This window comes from Rhipicephalus sanguineus, chromosome 3 (genome assembly GCF_013339695.2).
Source record: "Rhipicephalus sanguineus isolate Rsan-2018 chromosome 3, BIME_Rsan_1.4, whole genome shotgun sequence".
Lineage (NCBI taxonomy): Eukaryota > Metazoa > Arthropoda > Arachnida > Ixodida > Ixodidae > Rhipicephalus > Rhipicephalus sanguineus.
The window spans coordinates 155,195,171-155,207,523 of NC_051178.1; the positions used below are offsets into that span (position 1 = coordinate 155,195,171).

The window sequence follows — 12,353 nt, forward strand, 5'->3', positions numbered from 1 at the left end:
ATGTACGCGTTTTACAGTCGTTACTTAACCGATAACTATTAGGTCGGAGTTTACCATTGCTTGCGATAGTTGATCGGGAGTTGCTCCGGATGAAAACGGGGTCATATGCTCCGCACTGCTCTTTTACAGCGCTTTCGCGTGAAAAAGGCTACCACCGTACGTCACGGCTTTCCTTACCCTGATCACATGATATGGCTGTGTGGAACATCATTCTAACCGTCAAAATGTGGGACATCCGTCTAATGTGACACGGGGTAGTACGAGCCACACATGTAGTGGCGATCCGACCGTATTCGGAAGCCATCCTCCGCCGGCGTTCCTCGTATGTCGTGCCACTCGGTGCTGTTCTATCGTGATGCGGAAGTGGCACACGCTGACCTAGCAAAAATTCCCAATAAAAAACCAATAGCCTATTGGGTTATTGACACCTATTGGTCTATTGGTTCTATAGGTCTATTGGAACTGTATTTGGCTATTGGTCTATTGGTTCTATATCAGCCTACTGGACCTATATTGGTGTATTGGTTCTCTATTAGCCAAATGGAATTATACTGGCCTATTGGTTCTGTATTTGCCTGCTGGCATTGTATTAGTTTTGTATTTGCCCACTTCTCAGCCCCATTAGAATTAGTCTTGCGCAAGTGTTTTATGGGTGTCTTGTCGTCCCACAATGTGGCAGCGCCCCTGCAATGATAATCACAATGGATGAATGAGGCATATGTTCAAATATATTCTCAAAATCAAAACTACAAGTGCTTCTTCTGGCCCTTGATGATGTCGGCAATCTTGCGGGCGACTATTTTGCCAAGGCAACTATGTCTTGTGTCAATTTCTTCTGGACTGCCTCATCCGCACTCGAGGAAGTGCCTGAAAGATTCTGTAAATAAACAGAGCCATGAAATCAGAAAACAGTAACACATGTTTAATTAAAGTTTACCTTGCAAGCAACGTATAGAAAGTAGGCGGCACAGTGAGAAACTATCTAGACCTTAATTCACTGCACATGTTCACAATGTTGCAGGAGCTGAACTATAGCAAAAAACTGAGTGAAATGTTACACACCCAACTGTGGCTTATTGCGTGGAAGAAAACAGTATATCGGCAAAATTTTGCGGCAAGAAAGGAAGGAAAAGAAAGGGGCAAAATTTTTTTTTTAAATTAAGCAGCACCTTATCCCGTTTACACGCTTGCGTCCTGTTTTTTGAGCTGTACCCAAGAATGAACTGCAAACTCGTCCTTAAATTACAGCAAACTCAATAATCACTTACTATCTGTGACGTGCTCTTTTTCACGATGGTGGTGCGACTATCATACCAGAGCATGCCACTAAATCTCAACTTAAAGATGGCATGAAATAAATTAAGCTAGGGTAGATTCACGATGAGGCAACGGTAATATGTAAGACAGTAGTAAAGGCAGCCTAGATTCCATATCGTTGCAAGCCCAACACAGCAGTCAGGCTGCAATGAGTTGGATATAACACACGTGCTGCATGTTACGTGCTTATGCAATTAAGCCAACAACATTATTAAAACCACTCCTGCGATAGTCCTAACTGGGCTGCAGTATGTAAAAATAAAAAAATATGAAATAAAAAATCGCACCAGTGCAGTACATATGCTATGCACATTTTGTATAATGAATTATCATGTGGCCTTCTGTGGTTCTTGTGACATTATGTCGAACAAGTATGATAAGCCGATTGGTGCGCACTACAACACACAAACCGCATCGACTAGAGCGTTTTACTATGAGGCGATAAACGCGTTTTCGGCTTAGCACGCACGTTGTAAATACTTACAAAGGGCTTGCGAGACTCCAACTACACTCACGAGCAGGGCGCCTATCCTTTACCTCTAATCTATGCTACGTTTTTTTGTGCATACTGACAAACACAAAAACAAACTGCAATAATATATGCGCTCAATCATTCAACTTCTGAGAGCGTGTGGACTTGCAATCGAGGCGTCGCTGGTCTCGCTGTCATCAAATACCGGAGACAAAGGACGAGGGACTTGTTTTCCCGACCTTTCAGCTTCGTCCCAAGTTTGAATACAAAAAAAAAGGTGATATCAAATAAATACTAAATAGGAGTAACTACCATGCCCACTCAACTCACCAAACAATTGGAGCACATGGGCCTTGTTGCTCGTCTTGCCATTATTCTTGGTGCCACTTTGTAGAGTCGAAATCGGTCGAAATCCAAGACATTTATGGCTCAGAACGTCTCCATCTGGTGCACGCTGAACACAGTCTTCACGTTATCGTCGCGGAAGCACACTAAAGCAAACATCGTGTAAGCAGGCTTACGTGAAGCATCGAGATCACACAAAGCGCGCGCTAGGGCGACAGACACAACGTTTCGGCTTAGCTTGGCCGCAGGCTGGGCTTGTCTTCGTATCGGCCGAGCGCGGATGGCGCGCCAAACGCACGGTCGGTCGCGTTTGCAGATCCACAATTCTTTCTCCTGTATCTTTACAGCACTACTTATATTGCTTAGCATAAATAGTTATAAACTTTACATATTATCCAAAGCTTATCTTAAAGCTTAACACATGGCTTAGCCTGCTTAACCAAGGAACGTGTAAAAAAAAAAAATGTTCACACATGCAGCGTCACCACGCCGCGCACCATGCCGCGCACCGTCTCACTTTTTTTTTTTTTTGTCACCTGGCTGGTTCTATGCCGGTTGTGATCTCATGGCGGTTTCTTTATTATTATTCTGTGGTGTCTGTGTTGTCGATTCCTTCGCAAGTTCTTCTTTAGCGTGTTTTACTATAGTGCCCGTTTACCGCACGGCATGTACGGAGACACCGTACCGCCGTGGTCGACACGCAGCCTTTTTATATAACTCTTTTAGTCGCGTGAGTTGCTAACTGCACACGGTGTCTCACGGTGTACGATTAAGCTAAATCGGGATCAGACTTATCAAAAGTGAATTGATCCCGTCTGCAGCTTGCGTATAATATAGCCAATCATGATCAAGAAATTTGATCGGGATCGGGTCCGACGCGCTCAATCAGTCATAAGATGTTATAAACAGCTACCAATAGGCGGTAGCTGTTTGAACAATAAAACTCCTGTTGGCCTTATACATCTTCTGTTAGTACATTAAGACACCAATAGGAGTACTTATTTGACCAATACAACTCCTATTGGCCCAATAAGTCACCGATAGGCAGTACCGATTTGACCAATACAACTCCTATTGGTCCAATAAGACACCAAAAGGCAGCCCCTATTTGACCAATACAACCTCTATTGGTCCAATAAGACACCAATAGGTGGTGGCTATTGGTGTCTATTGGTACCCATAGAAGTCTTATACAACCAATACAGCTCCAATAGATGTCCTATAGAACCAATAGCGATTTCCTATTGGACCAATAGGAAATCCTATTGGTATTTTTGCTAGGGGTCTCAGGACCGGCCTCTTGTTTTTGGCCCGTCGCTGCCTTCAAAGTTCAACGCTAAAGGGCGCCGTTCGGCCCGGCGATCGAACTCTCAAACCTTCGGTTGCGAGCTTCGGTTGCGAGCCCCTCCGTACTAAGTCAACGTATGGGGCAGAGTTTGCGCCCTCCCCCCCCCCCTCAGGTGACTGAGGGGAGGGGGCAGGAAGGCGCACCCCCCCCCCCCCCCCCCCCGCGCACGCCTATGCCTGTATTCGTATGCGCTTTTGGAACGCGAAAACAACAGAAGACGAAGAGCGAGATAACCGAATCGCAGCTGTTGTACAGATTCAGCTGGCACCAATTAACTGATTGTTCTTTTCGACTCTGGAATCACACAGCACGTGCAGTGGTTGAAGCACTGCAGTGGTTCACAACCAATCCGCTCTGGTGGCTCGCAGCGGTGTGCTGAAGTGCCAAGTAGAAGGTCGAGGGTTCGATTTCCGACATGAGACTGCCTGATTCTAGAGTTCTTCACTACAGCGCCCCTCATGAACCTGCATGCAGTTGCAGGACGCTTGAAGCGGTTTATGCATACGTGTTCCAGCCTTTCAGTCCATGTCAGACAAGAAGCCGTGATAGACATCAGCCTGAAAACAACAGTACGTTAATTAAAGGCGGGACCGAGAAAAGAAAAAGGAAATAGGCAGACACTGTGTATCTATGTAAAGCTCGGCTGTTCTAGAGCGTTATTCCCTTCATTGAAGGAATGATGCGCTGGAGGCAGTACGCAGCGTTTTTTATTTCATCTAGTAATACTTTAAAGAACAAAGCAGCACATCTACCGCGGTACCTGAGCACTCTCTCGCTGCCTTCAAAGAAGTCTCTCGTCCTTCCCGAGTGCTTCACCACTTCTACATAAACCTTCGAACTCTCAGTGAAGAACATGCCGGCATGCCGCGATGTTCGCTTTCACGCACAGCCTTGCGACGTCACACCCGGTACAGGACAAAAGAGCGACACTGACCAGAGTGACCAGTCACTCGAAACAGTGTGCCGGAGAATGCTCTGCGTAGATGTACCCTAGGCGTGTACGGGGTTCTCCATTAGGGGAAACAAAGTTTAACTGCAGTGCCCCCACCCCCCTTATTGGTCGAGTTCGAAAGAAAAGAAAAATGGATGCAGAAATGAAAATGAAGCGACATCAGGGGTCGTCGGCCCCTGATGTCGCCTGCATTTTAAACGACGACGGCCGGACAGGTCCAACTGATATGGGTCAGACATGGCGCCTCCCTTATATGGGGGATGTTGTAGGTGGACAAGGGTTAAATAAAGAAAAAAAGCCAGAAGGTAACTGGGGTTTATAGGTTAAGAAACGTGAAGTGGTAAGAGTACGGTGAACGAGAGAAGAGTGGGGGTGGTTGGGAGGAGGGGTGTGCCCTTGCGGCCGGGAAGCCGGTGTCTCCCCTGGCTTCCAAGCTGACGGAGGAGCGACACCGGCCATTCATTCATTCATTCATTCATTCATTCATTCATTCATTCATTCATTCATTCATTCATTCATTCATTCATTAACTGGGCTGCATTGTGGTGTAGAGCCACAGAAAACTGTCGGCGAAATTCTCTTGAGCACGACGTTTTCGAAAGAGGAGGATGAGAGTAAAACGGGATGTCGGGGAAGGAAGGAAACTAGTGTAGAAAGAGGGTGATGCTTAGCGATGCTGGTGGTGGTCATCATTTATGACATGTGCCCGTTGAGTGGGGTAGGCCAAGAACCTGATAGTAGGAGGAATCTTGTTCATGAGTTCAGTTGGACTAGTTGGTACTGACTAAATGCATCATTTTTTTTTTTTTTTTGTAGCGAACACACATCACTCCAGACCCGTGCGGTTCCGTGTAGTCTTTGTGGTGTGTGTTCACTAGAAGAAAAAAGAAAGATGAATTATGTAGGAGGAAACTTATGTCAACGGAACTGGCCTATCAAGCGTGAAACAACGACAACAACAAAAAGCGTTCTATATTATCTTCGAATTTCCTATTGTTGCATTGACGACCTGTCTCTCGTATTGGACATATACCTACGTGCCCAAGATTCCAACCAACAACTGCGATTGCGACACACACACGCAACAGCTATCCGCCGTGGACGGAACAGCTAGGGGTCACACAGACAGAGGCCGCCGCCATCTCGTAATGTTATACGTGTAGCTATTTGTATAGACGCTATCGGCTTTCTAATATAGAACAAGTAAACATTCAGGACAACGGGCGGTCAGGTGTGACGATCTTATTGTATGGTAGCAACGTTGCCAAACTATACAGCATAGCTTTCAGTTGGAGTCCAATTCAAGCAGAACCGAGGCATTGCCGTAGCTATAGATATTCCTTTTTTCGGAGGACCGCGGCCGCATTTGTGCCGTGCGTTGTGGCTTCGCAGAGACGGCTGATCGCCCATTGTTCTGCCGTCCGCGATTTGACATGCGCCTAGACGATCGCTCTCCAGTGCGCTGGATGACCGGACGACCGATTTCCTGTTTACTTCTTTTGGCCTTCTTCTTCTTCAGTGGTTATTCAGGAAAGGAAAAAAGGCACCTAATTTCTGTCTGCCTATAGGCGACACGGCGCAGTGCCTTGTAGGGGTGGGGGGTAAGGAGGGAATAAAAGAATAGTAGGAAAATAGAGAGAAAAGTGAGAGGAGCACATCCATCCAACGAAGAGAAAAGAGGACAGGAAAGATTGGGAAACGGTCACGGGAGTTCAGGGACGGGTCCGCGAAACACAGCTAGAGGCACAGTGCACAACATCGGCGAAGCGGCGAAGGCCCCGTCGATGAGCGGCGCACGGCATAGCGGGCGAGGAGTCCGTCACGGGGCGCCGGTCAGCGAGAGGTACGAGGAGTAATCCAGGACATCGCGGCCGGCACGTCCGTCTTGCTTGAAATCCAGCGAGCGAATCTCTTTTGGCCTGGAGGGCCTTGAAGCCGCTGTTCTGTTCCTTGAGAGCAGCTAGCCTGCGTGAGTGTTCCCTTTATCTCTCTCTCTCTCTCTCGTTTTTTTCACGAGCGTTCCCGTTTGCGTCGAGTCTCTTGTTTTTTTTTGTTTTTTTTTTTTGCTGTTTTCACCAACTGAGCTAAAGTGCCTATGAAAGCGCTATATACACTTTAGGGCGTTTATGTGTCTCATACGGACACGAGCCCTTCTTCGCTACAAAGGCGAACAAGCGCTCGAGTCTCTATAAGACACGATTATTTGTACCATTTCATCGCGTACCGTTGCGTGTATCGTATACGATGATGAAAACAACGGCGAACGACGATGCACAGGCAGCATGGCGCACTGCCCTCAAACACCGACGGTCAACAGACCGCCCGTCCTCACTATGCGGTCCCGTTGTGTCTCACGAGTCAGAGCAGAGTATATAGGCCGATTCCAAGTATTACAGCAGAGCAGCCTCACTCATACATAGGTCTAGTATAGCTGCCCAACTATAGATACCCGATCCTTCTTCTCTTTGGGAATGGAAAGTTCCCAACGGAAAGTTCCCAGCGGAACGTCTAACGCAGAAGGGCGTTCTCAGTCGGTCGAAACAGGGTGGGTATACCCGCAACGTACTTTTGCGGGCACAATGAAACAAATGCTTAGTGCTCAAAAATGCGTATGCGTAGCCGAGGCGCGGGATTCTCATTTGGAGGGGAGAGGTGTAGGGGTTTGCTGGAAGCTGCATCAGCTGCGCATTGAGAGGGGCACAGAAAACGAATCCGTTATCGTTGTCAAAATTTGTAATTGTAATTACTCATGGTTCATTCCGGCAGTATACGGTACATATTTGCAAAATGCAGCTGCTAAGGAATGCGGCTCGATCATCTCCGCCGTGGACAAGTTCAGGGGTGAGCGCACCCTTGCAGTCCGTAACGCCTCTCATGTAAGGTATGCCGGAATATTTGTTTACACGAAACACACCCATAGCAGTCACACGCGAGAGCGTTTCTCTCGATAGGACCCGTTCACTCTGTTTTGTCTTCGTGCACCGCATTCCCCATAATGCCCGGACGTTCGGAGGCCGGCCGCAGCCTCGTAACAATCTAGCGGCGCTCGGTCGTTCGCCGCCTTAATTAGCGGAGAGTCTCATTTGCGAAGACGAGAGCTAGACCGCATCCGGACGAACGACTTCTTCGTCCCCAATTACTGCTACCGCCGCCTACCTCGCGCACCGCCCCGCACCTTTCTTCCTATCTCTCTCTCCCTTGTCGTTATTTCTTTTGTTGTTGCTTTTGTCGGAGCTTACGTGAATCACTGTACGGATGCTTGTATTCAATGAAAAATGTGCAAATGAATGACCTACTGGTTCCGGCGAAGAAAGATACTATGACTCTGCAGTGGTGTCGGAAGTGACAGGGGCCAAGTCAGCGCCGATCGCACTCCCCTCCCCCCTCTCCCCCTTCTCCCCGCGCACAGTCTAAGATAACTACCAGTGCGTGCACTGATCGAGAAATCTCGGTGGCCAGTAAATGGTTCCTCACCTGGCCAACGCCTATAGCAATCCTTTCCAACTTCACGCGTCTCCTTCCAAACCAACTCCGACGCCGCTGACAATTCGTCGTTACTCTGGATGGGGTCTGCTATTTTCTTTATTTCACTTATTTCTTTGTTGTTGTTTCTTTTATTCGCGTGACCGGAAGTGTATAAGCGGAAGGCTAGAGCAAAACCGCGCGGCCAAGTGAGGGTCGGCCAATCCTACGGAATGGGCCCCCAATCAACCTGTATCGAGCCCGGAAGTTCTGGGCGTGCCCCGAAAGAAAGCCGAGCCGCTGAGCTCGTTAGGGACGTCTTGCGCTCATCGGCAAACTGGGCAGCCACTTGGAAGACGCGGAGCGAGACGTGATTGGCATTGATCGCGATGCTCGCTAGCGTGCGTCGTCGACCATTTTTCGCGGCTGTTAGTACAATTGCGGTAAGGCAAACGTGAGCCCCTATATAGGATTGCGCTGTACAGCTTTCCGCGCCTCCTGATACTACAGTTATGATGGATGAACTTATTAAGTGAGTGACTTGATGGAACTGTAAACGGCCGCGACGCATCGATTGGAGATCTGGGTCAGAATTTCTGCGTGGCCGGATGGCCCTTAGCGTCATCAGAGCTATATTATACGGCTGCTCGCACAGGTTTTATACGCGACAGCTATTCGTCAAGTGACGTCACGCCTAAGCTAACTATCGTCTGTGTGTCGTCACGGACTCAATCATAAAGCTGCATTAAAATCTAAGTTGAATAAATTGGATCAATTAAGAGCGTATATACCTTTTCAGCGCTGAGGGTCTTTCTGGTCATATACCTCAGCGGCATTCATCGCCCACTCTTGCCTTAATGTGTGTTGGAAGAGAAGGGGAGAGGGGAGGCTAAGTACAGTCCTTGAAAGCGGAAAGAAAGAAATCGTGTCGTAGTGCGTCAGTGTCATTATGATCTCGTATATGCGTAGACAACAACTCAAGTTCTTTCTCAGGCATTTTTCTTCTTGTTTTATAGATGCTATTTCTTTTTCTGACGGAACCAAATTTCCCTTCTTCTTTCGCTCTTATGTTTCGTTAGATCGATATATTGTGGCACGTTTCAACGCGCGCTGCTTCCCGTGCTATTCAAACTATATGCAATTGTATTCAAATCCTTCAATACCGTGCTTTACAGTAACGCGGCACTGGAGTAGGGAGCTACGCGGCATGCGCTGCGGCATATTGCGCAGCTCTTCAAACTGTAATATAAACACACAACGCTGTGCCGTTTACAGAGGCACATGGCCAACTGCATTCCCATGATGTTGGTTGGTAGAGGCTATCTGCAGCTCCCGCTCTGCCAATGCCTGCACCCCTTGTTACAAGATTTGTTGCACTTTTCGTTCGCACCGAATGATTTCGATGCTGTGATAGCAACAATCCCAATCGAAAACAATGCTTGTTTGCCGAAATGTCCCAACAAAAGATGGTTATCAAAAAGAAAACATAAAAAAGATAAAATACACCCATCACGGGAGTGTATAGGCAGTAGAACGAAATACAACGCTCTCTCCCTTTATGTTCACATGTCGTCACTGTTCCGTTTCATAAATATGACGACTATACGTAGTATTGCGATTTTACTGCAGCCTGATGATTATCGCTGAGTGAAAGCGTTGGACGAAGGACGAAATTGTTAAGGGCAAACACAAGCACTATTGTCGCTGATAGCTATATCGGCCGGCGCACTTTGCTATTCTTTTTTCTTTTTCAAGCGATACTTCCTTCGGTTATCCAACGCGATTCCCAATCTTTGCTGTCCGGCCGAGTAAACTGGGTCGATTCAGGAGAGGAGGCAGCGCAAACAACGATGCGTCAATGCCAGAGAGTCAGGATGATGTGTAATCAATGATAATGGCCCAGGGACGGGGGGAGGGGGCACCTTGAGCAATTTGCGGCTGGCGTCCTCAGATTAGTTTTAACGTTATTGCTGAAACGAACCTATCCCGAAGGCACTGCAACGTTGTGGAAACCATAGCCAGTGGAACTCAGTAACAAATGGAACTAATCAATGTGTCCCTAACCAATAGCGTGTACCCAGTATAGCATATCTCGGCAGATCTCCCCGCTGGAAGCTACCGTACGAATTTGACAGTCATCCTCCGATAATTTCTGTCTTTTTCGTCTTCATTTGTCAACCCAGCTCGAGGACGTGGGTGCGATTCCCCTCTGTTGTGTATGATTTGAAGCAGTGTTTTGTGTAATCTGTTATCATGTATCCAACGGTCATGGCTGGTCGTGACTACTAGCGGAGGCCGGCTTACAGTAGGAGATGGCAGCGTTCCGACTGCTAAGCCTGTGGCTGTACATGTCGATGTTAGGCTGGTGCACATCTGCCTCCATCACTGGGACGGGACAGTACTGGACACGTAGCACCCAGTCGCACATGCGACCACTTCAGGCTGCGATCTCAACGTGCTATACTGGCCGTTGTCTCTCTCCGCAGTGCTGTCTTTTCACGCGATCGTGACCGACCAAGTAGCTGAAACTGTCACGCTATGCATTACTGCGACGCCAGAATTCTCAGCAGTACAGAGACCTGTCAGTGGCCACACATAGGCAAAAGCGAAATGTATATCTGTGTTAGACGCGCCGGGTGGAAGTACGTCCAGTGTATCAGACGCACGTGGTCGCTGGTATCGTCGCGCCGCGGGTCCCCGGGAGGGAGAGAGCTCTACGAGGGGGAGTGGGCCGATAGAGTGGCCCCGATGATTGCTGGCCGGCGCGGTCGGCAGGGCCATCAACAGTTGACGAAGGATGCGCGCGCGCCCGCGGGCCCTATTTGCGCATCCGCCCTCTCCTTGATGCGATGCACTCCCCACGTATGGGCGGCGGCGGAATGCCGGTCACGTTCTGCGTCGCGTCATCTCCCTCGAAGCCCAATCTTTCTCGTGCGGCTGCTGAAGGCGAGCACGCGCGCGAATGGCACATCTTCATTGCTGGGATTCCTTGTTATTCGCGCAACGCCATCACGAGTGCCAAGGTTGGCGCCTCAGTTTCCCTTCTCTATATGTATAGAATCACCACGCTGGGTTGTATAGGATAGTAGTGCCTTTGCTTCGGAAGTTCAGAGGCATCGCCCTTCGCTCGCAGCATTTCGTTAGCTTCGTGGCACGGGATGAAAGAGGCAGCGCACCCATCCCTCTGCGCGGAGGCTCGCCAATACGCGGGCACGCGCTACAACTTCGGTGTTCCTGCTGCTTATAGAGGTTGTAACGTGTAGCATACTCGCCGCGATGACTCACTCGCTTCTTCCGAGTGTGATGTCGCACCAGTTTCGTCTCGATGAAGCCGGAACTCAAATACGCGTTTGTTTACTTGGTTTAGGCGAATGAACTCAGGTGGCCAAAGTGTGGCTAGCCCTTCCTAACTACCGTGGTCCTAATAACGTGCTGTGCGAAGTAAGTACATGAAGCACCCGTAATCGGGTGCTTCATGTACTCTATGGACACGCATATCTATGGACAAGAACATTTAAATTGGAATCCACGATGTGGCGTCGAGAAGGTGATCTTCACTGCATGAATGGGGCTCTGTTGGCGAAGCACGCTTTAAAGGGACACTAAAGAGCAAAACGATTTTTTTCATATTAGTAAAGTACTCTTTCACGATACCAAAAACACCACGCTTGCTGTGAGAAGACGCTTAGTAAGCGAGAAAAGGCGCAAAAAGAAACGTGGGTGGCGACGCCACCTTGAAGTTTCCGCACCATTCGCCGTGACGTCACATGTTTTGAAGGCGCCTACTAGGTACTTCGTAGTTCCTAATCGGTAAAAATGAAGTACATTGTCCTCTGAGAGGGTCATAGACTTAACAAACCAAGTTCGGGGTAATTTTGTTGAGCCAATAGCGCCAAAATACAATAAATGCACTTTGAAATCTGTGACGTCACGCGGGGAGATTTCGGCGCGAAATTTAAAAATGAAACTTTGAACTTGATTTTCTCATCTGTTAATAAACCTATTATGGCGAAATTAACGACATTAGAGTTCTCAGAGCACAATTTATGGATCTAAACCGATTCATTGTTTATATTTAGTGTCCCTTTAAGGAACCTGACCACTGCTGTTCGCAGCTTTACTCGCGTTTCCTAGATCGTATGGTCATAGGATGACGTTCATTATCGAAATGTTTATATTAGACAGTCAGTTGTGCAGTTTAAACAAAAGTTTCATGTCTTTTATAAACAACGCAAGTTCAAATTGGAGCTGGCACAGCGGCGATTCCTGTCTGTAACAGCCACTCGTGACCTATTTTAGGCCCCTGATTGGCGCGTACATTCAATGTCTGCAGATATTCAGGCAACTCATACGTATATGCATGCAACACTGTTTTCTTATTTCTTTCTTTCTTTCTTTCTTTCTTTCTTTCTTTCTTTCTTTCTTTCTTTCTTTCTTTATTCTTTCTTTTATTATTT

General features: G+C 47.9%; 1 protein-coding gene across 1 annotated transcript in view; it reads left to right on the forward strand.

Moving 5' to 3' along the window:
* Positions 1 to 12,353, forward strand: part of LOC119387518 (uncharacterized) — a 102,145-nt gene that overhangs the window by 706 nt on the left and 89,086 nt on the right. The window lies entirely within an intron of this gene.